This window comes from Procambarus clarkii, chromosome 17, assembly GCF_040958095.1.
Source record: "Procambarus clarkii isolate CNS0578487 chromosome 17, FALCON_Pclarkii_2.0, whole genome shotgun sequence".
NCBI lineage: Eukaryota > Metazoa > Arthropoda > Malacostraca > Decapoda > Cambaridae > Procambarus > Procambarus clarkii.
This window is the reverse complement of record NC_091166.1, coordinates 41,056,872-41,082,252: the sequence shown is the minus strand read 5'-3', so window position 1 is coordinate 41,082,252 and position 25,381 is coordinate 41,056,872. Positions and strand designations below refer to the sequence as shown.

The following is a 25,381-nucleotide window of genomic DNA, read 5'->3' as shown; positions in this document are numbered from 1 at the left end:
CTTTGTATTGGTTGGAGGGTAAGGGGGGGGGGGGAAAGGAGGATGCCAGCCAGCCCATTCTCTCAAATTGTCACTCAACTGTTTCACCTAATCAGAAATGTTTGTACCTTAGCTACCCACCTTACCCTACAGTGGCCGATGCATAGAAAACGTCAATATTATGATTTTTTAATACTTTCTAATCTGTCGTAATTTTTGCGAATTGGTCGACTCCGTAAAGAATACGACGTGACTGGTTGACGCGAGGTATATAAATTTTTGGTATTCACTTTTTGACGCCACTGGCTGTGTTGGCGGGTGTGTGTATAGCTGTCCCTTGAGGGCTACTCCTTACACCGCCTCTACACTTCACCCTTGACCTCGAGGACTATGGTGGCCTGAGCCCTGACGAGCGTTTGGACGTCAGCCTATAGATGGAATATGTAGAGGTCAGGGCTCTGACGGAGCAGGTCAGAGCCCTTGTCCTTCAGGGCAAACTATAGGGCACTCTCCCTGCACCATCTGTCTTTCCAGTTCAGGGTAATTGAAGAGGTAGGCGCTGGTTGCATTGCAGGTACCATACTTGTCACAGAATATAAGGTCATTCTTCCTCTGACAATGGAGTATCGAAGGTCAAATCTTTTCACAATCACATTCACTCCAGCACGTGATTGGATGAAACAAAAATTTCACTCAGGGGGAAATGAGTCCATAGAGCGTCTAACCACTTATGTTGCAATTTCCATTGTGCAATTTCCACAGAACAGCATTGTATAGTAAAACATTAACCACAGACAGTCCAATTGGGCTCTGGGAAAAGAACAGTGCCCTCCCTGACCGCTGCTTCACACTCGTGTTCAATACGTGTGTCAGGACACTGTATTCAACTGCTTTAATGAACTGAAGGATGAAAAACTGACTTGTATGCAGCAGGAAGGGGGAGGAAATATACAAAGGAGGACATACATGAAATGAAATACAATAAATGGGTTCCAGGACTAACTTCGATGGTGGAAATCTCAGAACTCAAAGGCTTCCTGAACACAGAGGTAAAAGGACATAATAAATTGGTAAGAATTTGATGATTTAATTTCTTTGCGATTTAGAAGAATATATTTGAGAGGAACCTTGCAGCGCTCTGGAGACCACACAACCCCACCAAACACCTTCCAATTTGTTTTACTGAAATCGACCAATCCGTTAAAAATGCGACGTGATTGTAAAAGAAACAAGAGCACCGTGATATTGACGCTTTCTTTATATCAACCGCGATAGGTTAGGCAAGTTGCTTTAGCTTAGGCAACACAGGACGAAACAAACACAATAGGAGCAATTATCCCCCGCATGATGAATGTGGGATCTATATACTACGCTGATTAACCAGTTTAGTGAACAACTGTGAATAACAACAGCAGCAGCAGCAGCAGTGAGGTCCACGAGTTGATCGTTAATCAGTTGATTGACGGTTCAGAGGCGGGACCAAAGAGCCAGAGCTCACCCCCCGCAAGCACAACTAGGTGAGTATACCTGATGCCCTCGGAGTGACTCAAGTCACCCCTGCCTCCTGGCCAAGATATCTTAGTAGAGATAACGAGCTGTTCTATGGGTGAGGGGGGGAGGGAGGGGGGGTTGTGTATAACAAGTGTGACCTGGGGGGAGGGAGAGGGTTATGGGGAGTGGGGGGGGGGGGAGGGGAAGAAGAGACGGGGGCTCGAACGGTTGTATTGAGTGGTCTTGCCCACCACTGTGTTGTGCACGCGAACACACACGCACACACGCACACACGCACACACACACACACACACACACACACACACACACACACACACACACACACACACACACACACATGCACTAAAGGAGACAAATAACCATATATTATACTGGAAAGGATATATAACCATATACCCAGCAGAGAGGGACATATATACCCAGCAAGGAGAGAGACAATACCTTAAGTCCTTACACCACTACTGTGCTGGTGCAGCAAAAACATGTACAGAATACTAAGACATTTCATGACAGAATATTATTTGGTAAGTTCTTGACCCGAGAGCTACAGCCGTATATAAACACAGGAGAAGACAAGGCGCTTGCAAGCAGTACCCTGTCGTTAAAGACGGCTACCTGCGTACTTATGACGAGAAAAAGAGACCATTGTGTGTGTGTGTTCCTTAGAACTATCTAGCATGAGTAGAAAGCATTATAAGCCATTCAGACCACATCCTCCAGTGAAACTACACTCTTGGAACATCTCGCGTGACCTGGAACTATTGGGTTCAGGTAACCACGCTGCTAAAACAACACAACTCTGGAATCCGCGGACGGGGGAAAAAAATACGAATTTACAAGGAAAACTCGTGGCACAGAAGCTCATATTACTCACAGACTTCGCAGGGGTAGCCAGCCATCACGTATCGTAGCTGGAAGCATCGAACCAGAGGGGCCATCCGCCTCATCTTCTCATCCTTCCAGCCCTCGCCTATCTGGGTCTGGAACGGTAAACGCCATGATGATAGAATTACACAGTCTGGCCTGCAATTCAGCCTTAGACAAATTTATTTTTTGCTTCTTTACACATTGTTCCGGATTTCCATAGCGTGTGTACATGATCCAGATCTTCTAACGTCGACTAGAGACTGAGTAAAGAAGCAAAAGTAAGAATATTACGGAGTTTTATCATTTGGGACCTACTGAAATGCTGTGTGTGTGCGTGGGGAGTTCAGAAACATGGGTTCGATCCCATTTTACAACCTCAATGTCTTCTCATAGATACATAAAATTAGTGTACCTACATATTTTATTTTATGATTCCTCACAGAAGTGACATGTTGCACATAACAAACATTAGAGAAGGAAAGGTATTTATTACATGTGAATAAGACGCCTCAACACACCAGGTTCCCGGAGCTCTTGAAAGAATTTCTCATAGAGTTATGCTGAATATATTAATGGTCCTCAGGCTGGGGGATTTAAAGCATTAATATACATTTTTCTGGAGGGTTTAAAAACTTGTTGTTCAGAGAGTTTTAAAAGACTCGTGAAGGCAGCCGGGAGAAGACTGTGAATTAAAAATATTTAGAACATTTATTTTTACATATGCATGTGTACTTGAGGGTTGAGCTCCAACTATTGGACACCGCCTTTCCTGCTGTCGGTTCGTCAAGATTTCTCTTTTCGTTCTAATTGTAAAGTTGTGGATGGAGGTGACTTCTGGTACTTCTTTTTCTAGTTTATTTAGTTCACTGTTACTCTTACGCTACATGAGTACTTACTCACATCTCTTGGACTCATCTGTGTCTTCATGTTCATCTCTCGCTGTCTCTAAGCTTTCTGCAATGCTGTCGCTCTTCCATACTCTCTTGCTTCTATTCGTATTCAATACCAACACTTCCTCTCTCTCTCTCTCTCTCTCTCTCTCTCTCTCTCTCTCTCTCTCTCTCTCTCTCTCTCTCTCTCTCCCCCCCTCCCTCTCTCTCTCTCTTTGTAAACTAAGGCTGGGGTTTATTAGGAATAGGCTGATATTGCTAATGGAACTTCCTTAGTCGTTTCGGGGAGGTAGTTTTCCTTAACTACCGTATTGGTGGTTCCCTTCTGACTGTGTCCATTCTCATCACCTTACACTTATTGGTATTGTATTCCAGGCGCCATCTCCTAGTTTTATATCTATGTGTTCTACATCAGTTCTACATCACCCATGTGTTTTCTCCTGGTGTTATCCTCAACACTTAAGATTCGCAACACCACCCAACTCACTCGCCCACTAACAAACAAACAAACACAAAACAAACACTCGAACACAAACGCTCTAGAATGATGAAAGGGAAATGAATTAATATATATGCATCATTAATATATAAATTAATAACAAAAACAGTGAAAAGCTTTAAAAATTTAAAAACCGGTATATACACCTTTTAAACGAGGGACGAAGCTGATGAAATTCATTGGTTCAAAAATTTAATCACACTGGGGAAGACTATTTTTGTTTTCACAGTTAGCATGGTAGATAAACTATGCTAATCAGTATCAATATGATTGTCTTTTGTCCTCTATGTTACAGTGTTAGAGATGTGTTAGACGTCACGGTACAGTGAATCACTGTCTGTTAGACGTCACGGTACAGTGAATCACTGTCTGTTAGACGCCACAGTACAGTGAGTCACTAAGCACTGAACCACATGAAACTATAGCACCAGCTCTCACAACAGGTAAAACCAACATTACCTGCAATCTCGTCTGTCCTACATAGACAGGATGTGTGTGTGTGTGTGCTCTCTCCCTCTCTCTCTCTCTCTCTCTCTCTCTCTCTCTCTCTCTCTCTCTCTCTCTCTCTCTCTCGCTCTCTCTCTCTCTCTCTCTCTCTCCCTCTCTCTCTCTCTCTCTCTCTCTCTCTCTCCCTCTCTCTCTCTCTCTCTCTCTCTCTCTCTCTCTCTCTCTCTCTCTCTCTCTCTCTCCCTCTCTCTCTCTCTCTCTCTCTCTCTCTCTCTCTCTCTCTCTCCCCCCCTCTCTCTCTCTCTCTCTCTCTCTCTCTCTCTCTCTCTCTCTCTCTCTCTCTCTCTCTCTCCCCCTCTCTCTCTCTCTCCCCCTCTCCCCCTCTCTCTCTCTCTCTCTCTCTCTCTCTCTCTCTCTCTCTCTCTCTCTCTCCCTCTCTCTCTCTCTCTCTCTCTCTCTCTCTCTCTCTCTCTCTCTCTCTCTCTCTCTCTCCCTCTCTCTCTCTCTCTCTCTCTCTCTCTCTCTCTCTCTCTCTCACTAACACCTGACACAATTATCAATGAGTCAACAATACCCGCAATACCTTCATGACTCAGTCACAGGTGTTGACTTTAAACCCCACGAAAGAACTGATTCATAATAATCTTCAATCCCCGACCGTCCACCAAGTGGTTGGGCACCATTCCTTCCCACCCCCGTCCCATCCTAAACCCTTATCCTGACCCCTTCCAAGTGCTATATAGTCATAATGGCTTGGCCCCTTTCCCCCTGATTCCCCCCTTCTCCTGTGCTCTGTTGATTCACATTTTTCCCTGTCTGTTTAGTCTGGCCTTAGAAAACTGATTAAAAGAGACAGCTTGATGAATTACGAGCGAAGAAAACAGGTAATAAACTGTCCAAAAAGATGATGAAAAGGATTAAGGAGAGAGAAGGAGAGAAATTACGTCAACTAAGCCACCTGGCGCTACGGTAATGAAAAGGAGAAGGAAGGGAGGGAGACAGAAAGAGATAAAGGGTGTGAAAGAGTGGGAGGCAATAAGAGATAAATGCCACACTTAAATGAAGGTCCGACCATCACTCAAATGGATCCCCCTTCCATAATACTTGTGTAAAAGACATTAGCAATGATTGAAACAAAACTGCATATATATATATGTCGTACCTAGTAGCCAGAACTCACTTTTTGGCCTACTATTCAAGGCCCGATTTGCCTAATAAGCCAAGTTTTCCTGAATTAATATATTTTTTCTAATTTTTTTCTTATGAAATGATAAAGCTACCCATTTCATTATGTATGAGGTCAATTTTTTCTTATTGGAGTTAAAATTAACGTAGATATATGACCGAACCTAACCAACCCTACCTAACCTAACCTAACCTATCTTTATAGGTTAGGTTTGGTTAGGTAGCCGAAAAAGTTAGGTTAGGTTAGGTTAGGTAGGTTAGGTAGTCGAAAAACAATTAATTCATGAAAACTTGGCTTATTAGGCAAATCGGGCCTTGAATAGTAGGCCAAAAAGTGAGTTCTGGCTACTAGGTACGACATATATATATATATATATATATATATATATATATATATATATATATATATATATATATATATATATATATATATTAATGGTTTAGTAGAAAAAAATATTGTTGAATGTTCCAAACACACACACACACACACACACACACACAAGCACATATCAATGTTGTATGCTTGCATACGATGCAAAATTAAAGCAGTGAGTTATCACTGACGAAGACTAAGAGAATGTAAGACTATTCAAACAAACTTCAGAGACGGTCCGTGAAATGGCTACTGGAAGTTAACCGGGAAAATGCAAAGCTATGAAAGCAGACGATAGAGCAAAAAGATGAACGGCTGACACCTTCCCACCACAGAGGATAATGATCTAAAGTGTTAGTCAACATAGTCATAACTCTGACCTTTATTAGCATATATAAGGAAACCTTCCCAATATTGTATACCACATACGTTAGATCCGCCCTCGAGTGTGCAGCTCACAAATGGAATCCCGATGTCAAGAAACGAACTAAAACCAGAAAAAGTGTCGACATATTCAACAAGGCTGGTTCAGAGATTGAGACGAGATACTCAAAGCACTGGACCTCACCACGTTGGAGGACAAAAAAGAACAAAGAAGACATGATCCCTACATATAAGATTCCCAGGGAAATCGACAAATGTGGACAAAGAAACAGATTTCAAATGTAATAACATTGAAACGATCGAGGGCATAGTTGGCAAGTGGAAACACAAATGAGCCACAGAGACGTAAGGAAGATTTCTAAAGCTTTTTGTAAGTAAATGGAACACATTAAATGAAGCTGTGCTGACTACAGCTTCATTTAATGCGTTCAATTTAATGATCAATTTATTGCGCGTTGATCCAATTGATTTTTCTCACCTAACGTAATTAGTAATACGATGGTAAAGTAATTATAATGAAGTGCTTTGTCAGTATGATCAAATACCACTTGGTGAGAGTATGAGGACAAGGAGCTGGGATATGAGGACAAGGAGCTGGGATATGAGGACAAGGAGCTGGGATATGAGGACAAGGAGCTGGGATATGAGGACAATGAGCTGGGATATGAGGACAAGGAGCTGGGATATGAGGACAAGGAGCTGGGATATGAGGACAAGGAGCTGGGATATGAGGACAAGGAGCTGGGTTATGAGGACAAGGAACTGGGATATGAGGACAAGGAGCTGGGATACCAGGACAAGGAGGTGTGGGATATGCCGACAAGAAACTTAAATATTAAAACGAAGTGAACGAACAGTGCCCAAACAATTTCACCATCGGAGATCGAACTCTGACCTCCAGGAAACGAAGCCGTCTCCGTACCGACCAGTCCAAGTAATCAATTATTTCCCAATAAAATATGAAACAACTCGAACAGTCAACAAATAAAATAAAAAAAGTATACGACAAATAAAATAATTCAGAGACACACTGACAGGAAGAATTTTTTTTTTACAGAAAAGCCATAAAGCAAGAGGAGGCACAAAAGCCATAAGGCACAAAAGGCACAAAAGCCACGATACAGTCCATTTGACAAATTCAACACGAGAAGATGGAAAGTCAACTCAGCTGTGAATATGATAGACCACAAGACGAGGCAACACTTCAACTCTGATGCCTTATTCCAGCACAATTTCCTTCCTCTGATTCGCTCACTGTTTTCCTTCAGTCTCTTTCCACGACCGCTGCAGCGGCTTCTACACCTGTTCTAATATTACAGCTGCGGGTGGTGCTTCTGCAGCTGTTCTGATATTACGGCTGCAACGCTGGCTGCTCTCGGGTTGTGGTGTGGAGGTTATGGTAGTGGTGTTGTTCTGGTGTTGATGTGGTCCAGTTTGTGGTGCAAATTGTAATGTGGTTGTGGTGCATGTTGTGGTATTGATGTGGTGCAGGGTATTGTAGTGTTATTGTTGTGGTGTAAATTATGGCCCTGATGTGATGTTGTGTTGTGATAGTGTTGCTTTCGTACAGTTTGTGGTGTTGTCGTGGTGTAGGTTGTATTCTAGGTTGTGAATTAGGTTGTAATGTAGGCTGTATTACGGTAAAGGGTCTTGTAGGTTTTTCTATACATGAAAAATTTCTATTTATATATAAAAAAATACAGAACACAGGAAAAAAAATATATATAACATTCTTTCCTTCAATATTCCAACGAATTTCCACAACAAAATCCACAAGAAACGTCTAAGGATCTTAAAAGTCCCACAGACACACACAGGAGATGAAGACGCTTTTACTGACATATGCTCATCAGTTCTGAGGTGTAATTGCTGATTAAAACATGAACAATCACCCCCACACACACTCAAGTTCGAGCTCCTACCGAGCCTACGTTACGACACCCTGACAAATAGCTTTAACTGGGCCCCGATCAGGAAAAAATTTTGTATTTATCATCAAGCTTTTCTCAGGCTTTCTCAGGCTTTCTAACACGCCACAACTTTCCTCAGAGTTGGGAAGCAATTCATAACAATTTATGACGGCTATACATATAAGAACATAGACTTGGAAGCCATAACACTATAATTAGTCAAAATGAAATGATATTTTCTGAAAAGAAGAGAAAGAATGTTTTAGTGTTGTCTTGGGGCGAAGGCTTGCGGAGTGGGAGATATCAGTACATTCTTAAAGGCAGAGGCTCCTGAGAGAGAGAGAGAGAGAGAGAGAGAGAGAGAGAGAGAGAGAGAGAGAGAGAGAGAGAGAGAGAGAGAGAGAGAGAGAGAGAGAGAGAGAGAGAGAGAGATAAGTTAGGAAGGAGACACGATATGTCGAAGTGAGAGACACTATATATTACGTACCTACTGCATACGAAAATGGAACTATATCTCTAGACGTTGAAAATCTATCAAACGATGCAGTAGTTAACGCTCATTACAAGTCAGCTCCCCAAAAGACAGTTCCCTCTCACCGTACACCCTCAATACTAAAGAAGCCAAGATGCCTCCCTTATCGTACCTCGATATTCCAATACTTGTGGAATCCAAAGCCATGTATCGTAGCAACCAGACCACCATGAAGTTTCCTGACACAACTTTGTCAGCGGCCAAGTTGTAGCTCCTGGGCTCACCATGAAACAGTCTTTGCTAGTCCATCACTGGATGAATATTCTGAACTAAGACGTTATCCATCGTATCTATCGATGATTTCTGTGTTGTTTACTAGGATTTCTCTGGCGATGGTTTGGTTATGGGAAGAGATTATATGTTCCTTAATGGAGCCCTGTTGCTTATGCATCGTTAAACGCCTAGAAAGAGATGTTGTTGTCTTGCCTATATACTGGGTTTTTTGGAGCTTACAGTCCCCAAGTGGGCATTTGAAGGCATAGACGACGTTAGTCTCTTTTAAAGCGTTCTGTTTTGTGTCTGGAGAGTTTCTCATGAGTAGGCTGGCCGTTTTTCTGGTTTTATAGTAAATCGTCAGTTGTATCCTCTGATTTTTGTCTGTAGGGATAACGTTTCTATTAACAATATCTTTCAGGACCCTTTCCTCCGTTTTATGAGCTGTGGAAAAGAAGTTCCTGTAAAATAGTCTAATAGGGGGTATAGGTGTTGTGTTAGTTGTCTCTTCAGAGGTTGCATGGCTTTTCACTTTCCTTCTTATGATGTCTTCGATGAAACCATTGGAGAAGCCGTTATTGACTAGAACCTGCCTTACCCTACAGAGTTCTTCGTCGACTTGCTTCCATTCTGAGCTGTGGCTGAGAGCACGGTCGACGTATGCGTTAACAACACTCCTCTTGTACCTGTCGGGGCAGTCGCTGTTGGCATTTAGGCACATTCCTATGTTTGTTTCCTTAGTGTAGACTGCAGTGTGGAAACCTCCGCCCTTTTCCATGACTGTTACATCTAGAAAAGGCAGCTTCCCATCCTTTTCCGTCTCGTAAGTGAAACGCAGCACGGAACTCTGCTCAAATGCCTCCTTCAGCTCCTGCAGATGTCTGACATCAGGTACCAGTATATAGGCAAGACAACAACATCTCTTTCTAGGCGTTTAACGATGCATAAGCAACAGGGCTCCATTAAGGAACATATAATCTCTTCCCATAACCAAACCATCGCCAGAGAAATCCTAGTAAACAACACAGAAATCATCGATAGATACAGCGATAGCAGGCGGCTTGACGTTTGCGAGGCACTACACATCAAGAAGTCAACACCAGCAATCAACAGCCAATTATTGCACAACTATATTCTACCCACCTCAAGACTCCGCTCCAATATAGAAGCATCAAGAAATATGGACCAATAGGCTTTCTACAAACACTTCTATTCAATACCCATTGTTTTCTGTTCTGTCTTGTGTTGATACTTTTAATACCCTATTAATATCCCCTGTTCTGTCTTGTGTTAATGCCACATCATCCTTCCCACCTCACTCAAATGTAGATATAATATCAGAGAGACGTAAGATCTAATCAGTTGTGTATTTGTGAAGTCTTTGAAAATGTAATAAGTTTTACGAAACGCGCCCGTGTCGCGTCAGACTAGAAATAAAAATGAATTTTGGAGAAGTGATTTTTGATTTACCTCCAACAGTGAAGCGTAATGTACGAAAGATTGAGAAAATTCGTGTTAGAATTATTAATCTTACTTTTTCGGTCATATTTAATAATATATGTCTACAGGAAAGACTGCTACCAAAATATATATATATATATATATATATATATATATATATATATATATATATATATATATATATATATATATATATATATATATATATATTAGACTAGAAATAAAAATGAATTTTGGAGAATTGATTTTTGAATTACCTCCAACAGTGAAAAGAAATGTACGAAAGATTGAGAAAATTCGTGTTAGAATTATTAATCTTACTTTTTCGGTCATATTTAATAATATATATATATATATATATATATATATATATATATATATATATATATATATATATATATATATATATATATATCACAAAATAAAACTCAAAGGGGGGAACACTTTACAGAAGAGGGTAAAGCCCGTCCCTAATTTCATAGAAGCTGAGCTTCTTACAAATGTTCCATTAGGATTAAAGTTTTTAGTTAATGCAGAAATAAATTTTTTGTCCTCAGTGTCCTTATAAGCTATTAAACTGAAGTATGAAAATGGTTATTGGTACCTTTGCTCCTCAAGCTGCAGCTGTTTACTGAAATTTTCTGTTAAATGCGGACATTCGATTATAGATTTATATTATAATTGTTGGCTTTCCAGTATAATTGCTAGATTTCTAGTATAACTGCGTATACTGCAGACATTATGAAACATTATGAAGCTAGCTTGGCGTATACTGCAGATCTCACTAATCTGGGTTGTCGTGTACTGCAGATATTATGAACCTGGCTTGGTGTATATTGAATATCTTATGGTGCTGGCTTGGTATAAGAACAAAGGTAACTGCAGAAGGCCTATTGGTCCATACGAGGCAACTCCTATCTATAACCGTTGTTGTTGTTGTTGTTATAGATTCAGCTACTCGGAACAAGTTCCAAGCAGCACGGGCTATGGCGAGCCCGTAACTTACCTATGTCGGAATGGTAAGTAAGTTACTTACTTATAATGGTATATGTCGGAATGTGCTCATTACTAAACAGTAAATGGTATAAAAACCCACGGCATAATTAAATATGTTCTGGATTAAATCATTTCTTGCATTCCATACTTTATATATTCCCAAGCGTAACATTCACCCCATTCCAGATTCGAAGACAAATTAAATAGTTTCAGTTCAACTACCTCACCTCCCCCCCCCCTAATCCCACCCCAAAAAACGCAATAATTCCAAGTTATATGTTCTTAAATAGTTTCATTCCAAATGATAATATCGCAGACATTCCAAATTCTCTATTTCCAATACATTTTTCATTCCTGTTTGAGACTGAAAATATTCCAGCCTTTTTAATTACGAAGTTAATGAAGGGAAATTCCCTGGCTTAAACACGTGCCTGGCGGTAATTAATCTTCCCTTTAACAGGGGATTTTTTGGCGATTTTGTCCTTTAATTAAGCATAGTAAAATCCGGTGAAACAATTTATTGACGTGTTTACCTTGGCTAAGAAGATAAACAGGTTATTATAATCTATTCTGCTTCAGTGTTCCGGTATTCACGTGTCTGTTGATTATATATATATATATATATATATATATATATATATATATATATATATATATATATATATATATATATATATATATATATATATATATATATTTATATAAATATATATATATATATATGTTGTTAAATATGCCCGAAAAGGTAAGATTAATAATTGCAACACGAATTTTCTCAATATTTCTTGTTTCTTTTTACTGTCGATGGTAATTGAAAAATCTATTCTCCAAAATTCATTTGTATTTCTAGTTTATCGCGACGCTTGAGCGCGTTTCGTAATAACTTATTACATTTTCAAAGACTTTAGTTTACACACACAACTGTAATCTGTAAACACGCTAATTCACCATACTTATACTCGCATTTGGGTAAGGTGATATGGTGCAACAGTTTTGGATGAGGTGAACAAACTTATGACAAACACAAGACAGAACACGAAACTGTGGGTATTAATTGGATATGAGAGCATAAGAATAGAAGTAACTGCAGAAGGCCTATTGGCCCATACTTCCTCTTGATGCTTCTATATTGGTTCGGAGTCTTGAAGTGGGTAGAATATTGTTGTGCATTAATTGGCTGTTGATTGCTGGTGTTGACTTTTTGGTGTGTAGTGCCTCGCAGATGTCGAGCTGCCTGCTATCGCTGTATCTATCGATGATTTCTGTGTTGTTTGTTAAGATTTCTCTGGTGATGGTCTGGTTGTGGGAAGAGATTATATGTTCCTTAATGGAGCCCTGTTGCTATGCATCGTTAATCGCCTGGAAAGAGACGTTGTTGTCTTGCCTATATACTGAGTTCTTTGAGGCTTACAGTCCCCAAGTGGGCATTTGAAAGCATAGACGACGTTGGTTTCTTTTAAAGCGTTCTGCTTTGTCTGGAGAGTTTCTCATGAATAGGTTGGCCGTTTTTTTGTTTTATAGTAAATCATCAATTGTATTTTCTGATTTTTGTCTGTAGGGATAACGTTCCTATCAACAATATCTTTTAGGCCCCTTTCCTCCGTTTTATGAGCTGTCAAAAAGAAGGTTCCTGTAAAATAGTCTAATAGGGGGTACATGTGTTGTGTTAGTTGACTCTTCAGAGGTTGCATGGCGTTTTACCTTTCTTTTTATGTCTTCAACAAAACCATTAGAGAAGCCGTTGTTGATTAGGACTTGCCTTACCTCTACAGAGCTCTTCGTTGACTTGCTTCCATCCTGAGCTGTAGCTGAGAGCACGGTCGACGTAAGCGTTAACGACACTCCTCTTGTACCTGTCTGGGTAGTCACTGTTGGCATTGAGGCACATTCCTATGTTTGTTTCCTTAGTGTAGACTGCAGTGTGGAAGCCTCCGCTCCTTTCCGTGACTGTTACATCTAGAAAAGGCAGCTTCCCATCCTTCTCCATCTCGTAAGTGAAACTCAACACAGAATTCCGCTCAAATGCCTCCTTCAGCTCCAGCAAACGTCTGACATCAGGTACCTGTGTAAAAATGTCGTCAACATACCTGCAGTATATGGCAGGTTTCAAGTCCATGTCACCTAAGACCTGCTCGATGGTCCCCATGTAGAAGTTCACAAACAAGCCACCTAGGGGGGAACCCATGGCGACTCCATCTACTTGCTTATACATGTGCCCATCCGGGCTCAAGAAGGGTGCCTCTTCAGTACAAGCTTGGAGTAGTTTCCTTAGAATGTTTTCTGGTATGTCAAGAGGAGTACAGGACGGATCACGATACACTCTGTCTGCTATCATCCCGATTGTTTCATCCACAGGTACGTTGGTAACCAGTGATTCTACGTCCAACGAGGCTCTTATCCCTGTGGCCCGTGTTCCCCGCAGTAAGTCAACAAATTCCTTTGGAGACTTCAGGCTGAATGCACAAGGTACATAAGGAGTCAGCAAGCCGTTGAGTCGCTTAGCCAGTCTGTACGTGGGTGTGGGTATCTGGCTGATGATTGGCCGAAGTGGGTTTTTTTCCCACACCCCACACACACACACCAGGAAGCAGCCCGTAACAGCTGACTAACTCCCAGGTACCTATTTACTGCTAGGTAACAGGGGCATTCAGGGTGAAAGAAACTTTGCCCATTTGTTTCTGCCTGGTGCGGGAATCGAACCCGCACCACAGAATTACAAGTCCTGTGCGCTATCCACCATGCTACCAGGCCCCATGTGTGTGTGTGTGTGTGTGTGTGTGTGTGTGTGTGTGTGTGTGTGTGTACTCACCTAGTTGTGTTTGCGGGGGTTGAGCTCTGGCTCTTTGGTTCCAACTCTCAACCGTCAATCAACATGTGTACAGATTCCTGAGCCTACTGGGCTCAATCATATCTACACTTGAAACTGTGTATGTGTGTGTGTGTGTGTGTGTGTGTGTGTGTGTGTGTGTGTGTGTGTGTGTGTGTGTGTGTGTGTGTGTGTGTGTGTGTGTACGCGCGCGTGTGCACATGCGTGCGTGCAAATTCACTCCATGCTCAAAACATCAGCCAAAGACTCAGCCAACCCAGCCGCCGCGCTTATGAATGGAAAGCACTTTACACATGAATCACAGCTGATTACGTTCAAGATTTTCACGCAGAGTGATTCATTTGCACTTCGGCCTGCCTGGCGTGCACGTCCCTCTTGTTTACAAACATCGTCTTTGGTTACATGTGGAATGTACCTGGATTGTACCTAGATGGGGGTTCTGGGAGTTCCTTTACTCCCCAAGCCCGGCCCGAGGCCAGGCATGACTTATGAGAGCTTGGTCCACTAGGCTGTTGCTTGGAGCGGCCCGCAGGCCCACATACCCACCACAGCCCGGTTGGTCCGGCACTCCTTGGAGAAAATAATCTAGATTTCTCTTGAAGATGTTTACGGTTGTTCCGGCAATATTTCTTATGCTCGCTGGGAGGACGTTGAACAACCGCGGACCTCTGATGTTTATACAGTGTTCTCTGATTGTGCCTATGGCACCTCTGCCCTACACTGGTTCTTTTCTGCATTTTCTTCCTTATCGTTCACTCCAGTATGTTGTTATTTTACTCTGTAGATTTGGTACTTAGCCCTCCAGTATTTTCCACGTGTATATTATTTTATACCTCCCTCGTCTACTTTCTATGGAGTTAATTTTGAGAGCTTTGAAACGACCCCAATAATTTAGATGCTTTATAACGTCTATGTATGCCGTATAAGTTCTCTGTATTCCCTCTATTTCAGCAATCTCTCCTGCTCTGAAGGGGAAAGTGAGCAGTGAGCAGTTCTCTACACGGGACAATACAAGTGATTTAAAGAGTACAACCATTGTGGTGGGATCCCTGGATTTTACAGTTTTCGTAATCCATCCTATCATTTTTCTGGCTAACGCAATATTTGCTTGGTTATGCTCCCTAAACGTTATGTCGTCAGACATCATTATTCCCAAATCCTTAATCATGTTGCTTTCCTACTATGGACAAATTTGATTGTGTCTTGTACCCTGTATTATGTTTAAGGTCCTCATTTTTATCGTACCTGAGTACCTGAAATTTATCACATTTAAACATCATGTTATTTTCTGCTGCCCAGTCGAAAACTTTATTAATATCTGCTGGTAGTATACCAATGTCTTCAACACAAGTAATTTGCATGTAGATTTTTGTGTCATCTGCAACGGATGATGCGAAGCTCCCGCCAAGCACACACCGAAACTACGACGTTGGTACAACGTTCGAACAAGTTTTAACACTTCCTAACCAGTTATAACAGCCAATATAGCAAGTTGTAACAACGTTCTAATACGTCATAAACACGTTAAGCCAAGATGTAACAACTTTATTACAAGTTGTAACAAGCGGAAAATAGAGACAGTTACGGTTTGTGTTTCCAGGGCTGCGACTTGTATTCATGCTTATATCTGACATGATAATAAGGAAAAGCAGTGGTGCAAGGACAGTACCCTGAGGTACACAGCTTGCCAAAGGATACCTACAATAGCTAATGCAATCTCCAGATGATACCTGCAACATCTTCGGCAATTAAACGCATTAATTTCTCCATAATACAACTCTAAACTCTCCTCTAAATATATTTCTATATGAACACCATTTTACCTGAAGATAGGAAAATAATTACGGGATGAATTTCGCTTTTCAAAAATACCGGGAAATTAGTTCCAATTGGATCATTACAAGAATTATATGCACGCAGGTACATAATTCTTGCCAAATTTATATGTGGACAATTTTGCTTGATAAAGCAGTATAACTAATTTTGTATAAATACAATTTGATGAAATTTGTTGTAGTTATGATCTTGGGTATGGTAGTTAAGGACCTTTAATTAATTAATTAATTAATTAATTAATTTGTTGGACATATCTGTATGTGTCGCCTATCAATTCCTTTGAGAATCTTGAATGTAGTGATCATGTCACACCTAACTCTTGTTTCTTCCAGCAACGGGAGGTTCAGTTTCCGTTGTCTCTCCTCGCAGTTCATACCCCTTTAGCTCGGGTACCAGTTAGTCTGGTGGCATAGCTTTGACCCTTCTCCAATTTAGTCTCGTGTTTCACTAGATACGGACTCCGTGCGGAGCTGCATACTCCAGGATTGGTCTTACATATGTGGTACATAAGGTCCTAAATGATTCCTTATACATCCACACGCATGATTCCTTGTGTGTGTGTGTGTAATTGCCTAAGTGTAGTTACAGGATGAGAGCTACGCTCGTGGTGTCCCGTCTTCCCAGTACTCTTTGTCGAATACCACTATGAAACGGTTTTAGAAAAAACTAAAATATACATCCATTTTTAAGCATGTTATTATGAGTAAATGTTTAGTGACTACCAACTGGAAGAAGTCTAAGGACAAAGAGGTAGCTGGGAACTGAGCGTGGAGGGAAGGAATGATGGTCAACCACTAAGACCATTGGGGATCGAACGCCGAATCTGCAAGAAAGGAGGCCGTCGCTCTATCGACCAGCCCAGGTGGATGGACAGTTGGTGTGTGTGTGTGTGTGTGTGTGTGTGTGTGTGTGTGTGTGTGTGTGTGTGTGTGTGTGTGTGTGTGTGTGTGTGTGTGAGTATTTCTGAATACAGATTACGAAGCTATCTTACCAAGTACCACCATGCATCCCACAGTTATACGATCAGGCTGGTGTCACAATACTGACCTTAACTCCGCTATCCTCCTCAAGCTCATACCAAACCAGTAATGATATCATACTCCACACACCCCCTCCACCCCCCCCCCCCTAAAAAAAGCAGATAACGCTCAATTCCGGATTCATATCTAGTATTCGGGTGAGTATTATCGACCCCTCGCAGGCTTGTATTGACCCAGACTAGCCAAGCACCATAATAAAACGAGCTTGTATCAACACACCAGCAAACAGCTGCTGCATTCGGTCAGCTCCTCTGGATCTGAATTGCTTTGTCGAGCCTCGACCTCTCCTGTGAGCCAGCCTACACACCCCTGTTTTTGTGAACTTGATTGCTTTTTTCCGCATGGATTGTTTGTTTTTGTGCGTGTGTATGAGTGTGTACAGGTGTGTGTGTGAGGTGTATGACTGTGTGTATGCCTCAGTGTAGGGGGGGCCGGTGTTGTATGAATGAGTGACTGATCCTCATGGTATGAGTGTGTACAGGTGTGTTTGTGAGGTGTATGACTGTGTGTATGCCTCAGTGTAGGGGGGGCCGGTGTTGTATGAATGAGTGACTGATCCTCATGGTATGAGTGTGTACAGGTGTGTTTGTGAGGTGTATGACTGTGTGTATGCCTCAGTGTAGGGGGGGGGGGCCGGTGTTGTATGAATGAGTGACTGATCCTCATGGTATGAGTGTGTACAGGTGTGTGTGAGGTGTATAAGTGTGTGTGCGTATGCCTCAGTGTAGGGGGGGGGCTGTGTTGTATGTATGAATGACTGACTCTCATGGTTGTATACCGTGATAAGTGCTGTCCCGTGAACTACCCATTGGAACTACAGGATACGTAACAAGGCAGGGAGCAGTCAAGGCCGCTGGTGAGGATTTGGGAACTGACCCTGCCAAATCGTGTCAACTCTATTGTGAGTGACTAAGCCTCCGTGTTAGCTTCGTCTTACACCCTAAGTTAATGCAAGAGAGGATTGCATCCATTAATTGCGTTGAATGGCTTTGGGAGAAAGAGAGAGACAGAGAGAGAGAGAGAGAGAGAGAGAGAGAGAGAGAGAGAGAGAGAGAGAGAGAGAGAGAGAGAGAGAGACAGACAGAGAGAGAGAGAGAGAGAGAGAGAGAGAGAGAGAGAGAGAGAGAGAGAGAGAGAGAGAGAGAGAGAGAGAGAGAGAGAGAGAGAGAGAGAGAGAGACAGACAGAGAGAGGCCAAATAAAACAAGCTTTTCAAAAAGAAATAATAAACAAATCCTTAATCTGCTTCATAACGAAACAGGTAAATCATTTACTCCTGCTAAGTCAACTTTACCGTCACGCACATCATTACAAACACACGTCATATCAATCATGTGCAGACGATGAGTTGCAACAACGCGGCTGAAGACATGATGACCAGACCACACACCAGAAGACCAGGAGACCACGACGTTTCGGTCCGTCTTGGACCATTATCAAGCCGGGTCAAGGAGAGAGAGAGAGTGGAAGAGACTATAAAATGGAAGGAATATGTAAAGTGGGATAAGTAAAATAGAAATATATGTATGAATAAGATTTAAGGAAACAATGAGAGTAAAACAATAAAGAGAAAAATACAATCTGGTGGTAAAGATAGAGAGAGAGAGAGAGAGAGAGAGAGAGAGAGAGAGAGAGAGAGAGAGAGAGAGAGAGAGAGAGAGAGAGAGAGAGAGAGAGAGAGAGAGAGAGACAGACAGACAGACAGACAGACAGACAGACAGACAGACAGACAGACAGACAGACGAATGCCAATAGTGGGAAGAAGAGCCGAAACATCGTTAGCTCTTCATTTTCTGACCTATGGTTTTAGGCTAACAATAAAACCAAACTTCTAACATATTCACAGTCACCTTAATCAAATCTGTGGTAGTTAAAAAAAAATATCCAGAGCAGATGAAACTGCCTGAAGAACTCTATTTCTTCAAGAATATTAGATTTTCCTCTTTTTTTTCAATGATGAAATAGACCTTTATCAACCTTTACATTTTAACTCATCCCCCCATCAAGAACTAACCAATCATAGGCCAAATATAGCTTATAAATGTAGTATATCAGGCCTAAGAATGGTAAGAAACTTGGACTCTGTAAGCAGACTGTCCTAAGAAACATAGATCATATACCTGTTAATCCTGTTACTTGTTTAGACACAACTGATGACATTCGAACTATACTGCAACAGTATAGTACTATACTGCAACAGTATAGTACTATACTGCAACAGTATAGTACTATACTGCAACAGTATAGTTGCAGTATAGTACTGCAACTTCTCACACCTCCCCCTGTTCGAATCTCCCTCCCTGGTACTTTAAATACCAATAATTGCTAACAGAAACAAAACTCCTAAACTAACCTTGGCCTAAATATACACTGAATTCAAATATATCATCATATTAATTTTTAGATTTAAGAAAATACTGATTTCGAATACTCGGTAAATAATTAATTTATGATTGTATGCTTGGGAAGCAGGCGTTCCTTTAAGTATATTTGGTTAAGTAAGGTCACATTGCTGGCTTTATTGATCTTATACTGTAAGTTTCTAACTATTTTCTAAGTGTCACTATTAAGAGGAGCAATCTAGTTTCTAGAGTTCATGGTAAAGAAACTCTAGTAATTATTGAAGGATTTACTTTCTACATCGATTCGTTCAACTCTGAAACATCTCCATGTTGTTGTTGTTTTAGATTCAGCTACTGGGAACAAAAGTTGCAAGTAGCACGGGCTATGGTGAGCCCGTAGTGGACTTACCTGGCACAGGAGCGGGGCTGTAACATCTTCAGGTAAGGAATGAATACATAAGGCGCAATTTTGGGCTAAATTCACAACTGGAACTCTATGGGGGGTAAAGTGAAGGGTTAAAGAAATATAGAATCAATCAAACATAGAGTAAAAGGGGTAGGAGAATAAAATGAAAAGGGTCCCTCAAACACTAAGGCGGTGCCTAAGATTAAGGTACTCTCGGTGGAAGGGTAAGAGAGAAAGGTAAGATGATACGGAGAGAGGAAGGGAAGAACTGGAGAAGATGAGAATAGGGTAAGCTAAGTGCTCTACCCTCAAGGTTCACAGGGCGGGATATATATATGGCAGTAAATCACCCTTATTAGAGTTAACTGAGGCTCATTATAGAGGAAAAACGGAAGAGGCGGAAATTGGGCGACGTGTGAGGGTGGCGTGGACAATGGGGGGAATAAAGAAAGACAGATCATAAGAAGAGAAGATATAAAGAAAAGAGGAAAATGCAAATTGCAAGATACAAAAGTAAATAAAAAGAAAAACCTGTAAATCTTAAATCTAAGACATCTTAAATAGGGACAAGCGCAAATGCGCGAAGAGAAGGTTATCTTGAGATGATTTCGGGGCTTTAGTGTCCCTGCGGCCCGGTCCTCGACCAGGCCTACACCCCCAGGAAGCAGCCCGTGACAGTTGACTAACACCCAGGTACCTATTTTACTGCTAGGTAACAGGGGCATAGGATGAAAGAAAGTCTGCCCATTGTTTCTCTCCGGCGCCTGGGATCGAACCCGGGACCACAGGATCACTAGTGCAGTGTGCTGTCCGCTCATCCGACCAGCTCCCAAGGGTAAGGGTAAATTGTGAAAGGAAAAAATAGGAAGTGATAGAAAAATGCGCAAATTTGAATTACTAAAAAAGTAATGAGAGAAAAGAAGAAAAAGCCAAAACGCCAAAGAGAACAGAAAAGATAACTGGTGTCAATGAGAGATGAAGGAAGCAGTGTGAAGAGAAGGTAATAAGTGAGAAGGAGAGGAGAAAGAAGAAAGACAAAGGGAGAGGAAGTAATAAAGGAAGCCCTGAGAAGCCCAGTAACTAAATTCAACGACAATTGTTACTTTATTAATTAAACAAAACACGAGTATGGTTTAAAAAAATATAGACAATATAATTAATAAAGATATAGGTTAAAAAAAATAAAGACAATATAATTAATAAAGATAAAACATTACACAAAGTCTGGGAAGAAGAGGAAGAGAAAGATGAGAATAACAACAATAACAACAACGACGAACAGTAGCAGAACAGAACAAAAAAAAGGAAGAAAAAAACTTCAAGAAAGAGTAAGAGACTGATAAAGAAGGAGGCGAAGAAGAGGTACATTTATTGTCGAGAAAGAGAGGAGGCCCAAATTAAAGGAGACGTGGAACTTCCTCCAGTTTACCCTGGTGGCCAAGAGGAGCTAATGAACGAAAGAAAACGGGAGGAGGATTAGAGAGAGAGTTGCTGCCCTCGGCACAGACAGGAAATGAGAGAAAGAAAATTAAAGAAAGTGAGATATAGAGCTAAGGAGGAGGAGGAGGAGCTGCCTGGAGGGGTGCCAGGAGAGGGAGGTAGGGAGGGAGAGAATGAAGAGGGAAGGAGGTAGGGAAGGAAGAGAAGACAAAAGATAATATATATCTGTGTGATCGCTGTGTTGACAAGGACTGAGCTTCAGATCATGGGCCCCGCCTCTAATCGATCACGTTTACTCAATTTATGGAACACATTATCAGGAGCTAAATGTGTGTACGGTAGTGATTGTTTCAAGCGTAGGTTAGACAACGATACAAGGGGGAGAGGGGGGGGGGGTATGTTTGGGTATAAACTTGAGCTGCCTCTTACGGGCTCAAATATGCCCTCTGTTATTTATTCAAGTCTTACCAACTTGTGTCCCAATCCCTCTTGTAACACAGTATCCTTGTTGTCAAGTCTTGACGCTATGTGTGGTGTTAGATATACGTCTAACACTTAGTTGCTAAGTCTTGACGCTATGTGTGGTGTTAGATATACGTCTAACACTTAGTTGCCAGTCTTGACGCTATGTGTTGTGGTAGAGACGTCTAATTTCTCATTCCAATTAATCCACGTGGTTACTCTGTTTATATTTAGACATATTATCATGTCATTTTGTCCCAATGTTGTTTCGTCATTGTATAAGCGCGAGAGCTTTATTACAAATCTTGTATGTTGTTATCGTATGCTATCTTTTGCTTTTATCTTGCGTTGTGTCGAAAATTTGTGTGTTTACTATTTGTATCTGCAGAATCGAGCTATTAGCTCTTGGATCCCGCTTTTCTAACCAATTTATTTTTCCTCTGTTATGTTCACTACATATTTTTCTCCCTCTAACACACGCACACACACCAGGAAGCAGCCCGTAGCAGCTGTCTAACTCCCAGGTACCTATTTACTGCCAGGTGAACAGAGGCATCAGGGGTGAAAGAAACTCTGACCATTTGTTTCCGCCTCGGCAGGGAATCGAACTCGAGCTGTTAGAACTATGATCCCCAAACGCTGTCCACTGTCCACGCGCGTGTGTGTGTGTGTGTGTGTTTTATGCCTGGGAGTAAGAGAGCGTATGTGCTTGCGTTTGTGTATAAGTTATTTTCCGTTTATACACATTCATCTACTTACACCAGTATACATCAACATACACCAACATACATCCACCCACATGAAGCAGTCACTCGAGGGAGGGGGCATAAAACAACCCATTACCGACGATGGTAATGCCAACTGGGGGCCATCATAGCCTACCATATCAAACCCTCAAAGCACCAAATAATACCCCCACAATATGCCAGCATATTCCGTTTTCTGTGTGATACCTCCAGGCAATAATGGCTTTCAACATCGATCACAGACTATATGTCACGCACTTTAACGTTTCAAACGTCTCTTTATCGCCTACTGAAATACATAGTTGATAAAATGGGAGTTGATCATGTAGATAAAATAGATTTATGTATATAAATCACCTTAAAGAATTCACAAGATGCTTTCCATAATAGATCAAGAGATCCATATATGGGCAATATTCTGCAACCAGTAGGATTCCTGGTGAAATCAGGAATCCTACTGAAAATGAAATATTGGGAAAAAAAACAATTGGATATTAAAAGTTAAATTAAGATCCTCATCACAAAGAGTTCCAACGTTTATGGAAAACTTGAAATTCATCAACATTTTACCTTTGCAATGCTTAATTCATCATATTCATCGGCCGTTCATGTTGTAAACTCGTCACACAAACACACACCATTCAGCTACCATTTTAAGGTAAAGATACCTAAATACCAACCCATCTGGTACCTCCAGGGGGGCCAGTCCTTAGTGTATGGCCGACTCTCTGTATGCAAGACACACGAGTCTTGAACCAGGGTCATGGGAAAGGCAGGGTCAAGCTGGACCACCAACACCACCGTCTTCCATCAAACAAAAGCTCTGGCTAATATAAATTGGTGGAAATTTCAGTTTAATTAAGAGTGAATTGTCACAGAAAGAAAAAACAAGGAAAGAAAGAAGTAAAAAATATGACAAAGAAAATAGATATGTGAGAAAGCAAATAAATGAAAGAATAACAGAAGATGAAGAGTAAAGGCAGAGGAGAGAAGAAAAATTATAGGAACATATGGAAGTATAGACAGCAAACAATTAAGAATCAACCTCTTAAGCCGAAACGCAGTCATAATAAGGAAGCCCACAAGGCATATATATATATATATATATATATATATATATATATATATATATATATATATATATATATATATATATATATATATATATATATATATGAAGAAACTGAAAAAGATATCCACTACTTACACATATAAACAAAAGATCCACTACAGACCACTTCAGAATCCAAGACAATCACGGAATGATGTAAGAGGGAGAGGGAGGGGGCGCAATTAAGATTACACAGGAAGCTAATCCACATTAGGTGAAGGATTAATCCAGATCACGTCAACACCTGAATTAGGTGAAGGCTCAGCTCGGATTAAGGAATCGGGGAGGTGAGGGGGGGGGGACTAATCCAATAATTAATTGAAAAGCTTGAGAGACAGAACGGCTTGTCTGTCCGGAGACCAGCTCAAGTCATTTGCATACTGGATGAGCTGCCCCGCTTGATGTGTGTGTCACCACTGTTGGAGAGTCTATGAAGGGAGGAGAGGAGGAGAGAGAGAGAGAGAGAGAGAGAGAGAGAGAGAGAGAGAGAGAGAGAGAGAGAGAGAGAGAGAGAGAGAGAGAGAGAGAGAGAGAGAGAGAGAGAAAGAGAGAGAAGAGAGAAGAGAGAAGAGAGAAGAGAGAAGAGAGAGAGAGAGAGAGAGAGAGAGAGAGAGAGAGAGAGAGAGAGAGAGAGAGAGAGCCTGTAGGCAGCACCATCAACATCTCTTCGAGTACCTCAAGTACTTCGAGTACTTCGAGTACTTCGAGTCCCTCGAGGCCACACACCAATCCCAGAGCCAGGAGACCAAAGCACAGCTCCTCGCCTAAAGCATCAGTCATATCAAATAACACCTCTGATTTACAGATCAGCGAGCGCTTGTGGGCTGCGTCCCGCACCCAATCAATCTCCGCAGCGCGAGGTCTTAATGCCCCCCAGAGCCAGTTATTAACCCAAACATGTGCCTCGCTCCGACCTGAGCCGGATGGCCCAATTTACGAGCCCGTTGGAGTCACGTTACTTCTCCTACACGCTCTACTGCCCTAATGTCCTGAACGATAATTGCTGACCTCTAGACTAGGGTTGTTTAGCAGACTGGGTGCGATAGTTTAAGGCTCTTGAATGATCTATCGTTCTGCGATGGGTGTAGCTACTGCTATATCGCTCCACGAGGAGTCTATCGTCCGCCAGTTTGGTCACGGTAGTTTAAACCTCATGAAAACGATATCGTTGCAGAATGTGGATACTCCGGCGTCCAGGACGCGATAACTTCGCGTTGACATCTTTATGAGCTGTGTAGAATTGTTGAATTCCCCGGGAGGGGCGGGGGGGGGGGGAATCATATATTCTCTTAATGATTAATCGGCGAAGCTTGCAATGTTGCAGGAGGTTGCGGGACATACGTCACCCTCAGCTTGCACCGTGACTCAGTATACCCACAAGAGAAGTGAGTATACCCCCCTAGTATACCTATTTCATTGCATGCATTCACTGAGGTATACTCCTTGCTAGCTCAGTAAACTATTGTGGTGGCCTTAATAAGTCTTCAGATTTCACAACCATTAACGAATTAAATAACCAATTAAACAAAAAAGAAGTTCCTAATATACACAAAGAGTAAAATACAAATTATTGCATACAGGAAGGAAATAGTAATACAGAGAATACATTACAGGATACATTATGTTAAGACCTAAAGCAAAGAAAACTCATTCGTCTTGACACAAATCATTATAAATCACAAACTGCAAAAAATTGCAAGCAAACCCCCCAGTAGAATTTTTTTTTACGGCGACTCGAAACACTGATGTTGTCTCCCAGACTGTAGGTCCTTTTGCAGAAGAAAAAGACCTTTTATGGAGAAGCAAAGACGGAGGAGAATAACTAAGCTTTGGCTGTTGAATATACAGTGCTGAGGAACCATTAAACAATATCTCCTTTCTACCTTGAGATTACCATGAGGGGGAGGGGGAATTATCAGGGGGT

At 41.5% G+C, this 25,381-nt stretch overlaps 1 protein-coding gene and 1 long non-coding RNA gene across 11 annotated transcripts in view; one reads left to right on the top strand and one right to left on the bottom strand.

Annotated features, from left to right (window-relative positions):
• LOC138365529 (uncharacterized) overlaps positions 1 to 25,381 on the bottom strand; it is a 560,302-nt gene that overhangs the window by 408,333 nt on the left and 126,588 nt on the right. For all 4 annotated transcript variants that reach the window (XR_011228887.1, XR_011228891.1, XR_011228889.1 and 1 more), the window contains one exon: positions 2,366 to 2,471. This is a non-coding gene — a long non-coding RNA (uncharacterized lncRNA). The remainder of the gene's footprint in view (positions 1 to 2,365; positions 2,472 to 25,381) is intronic.
• Positions 1 to 25,381, top strand: part of LOC123772470 (zwei Ig domain protein zig-8) — a 327,791-nt gene that overhangs the window by 225,875 nt on the left and 76,535 nt on the right. The gene's annotated exons all lie outside the window — the stretch shown is intronic.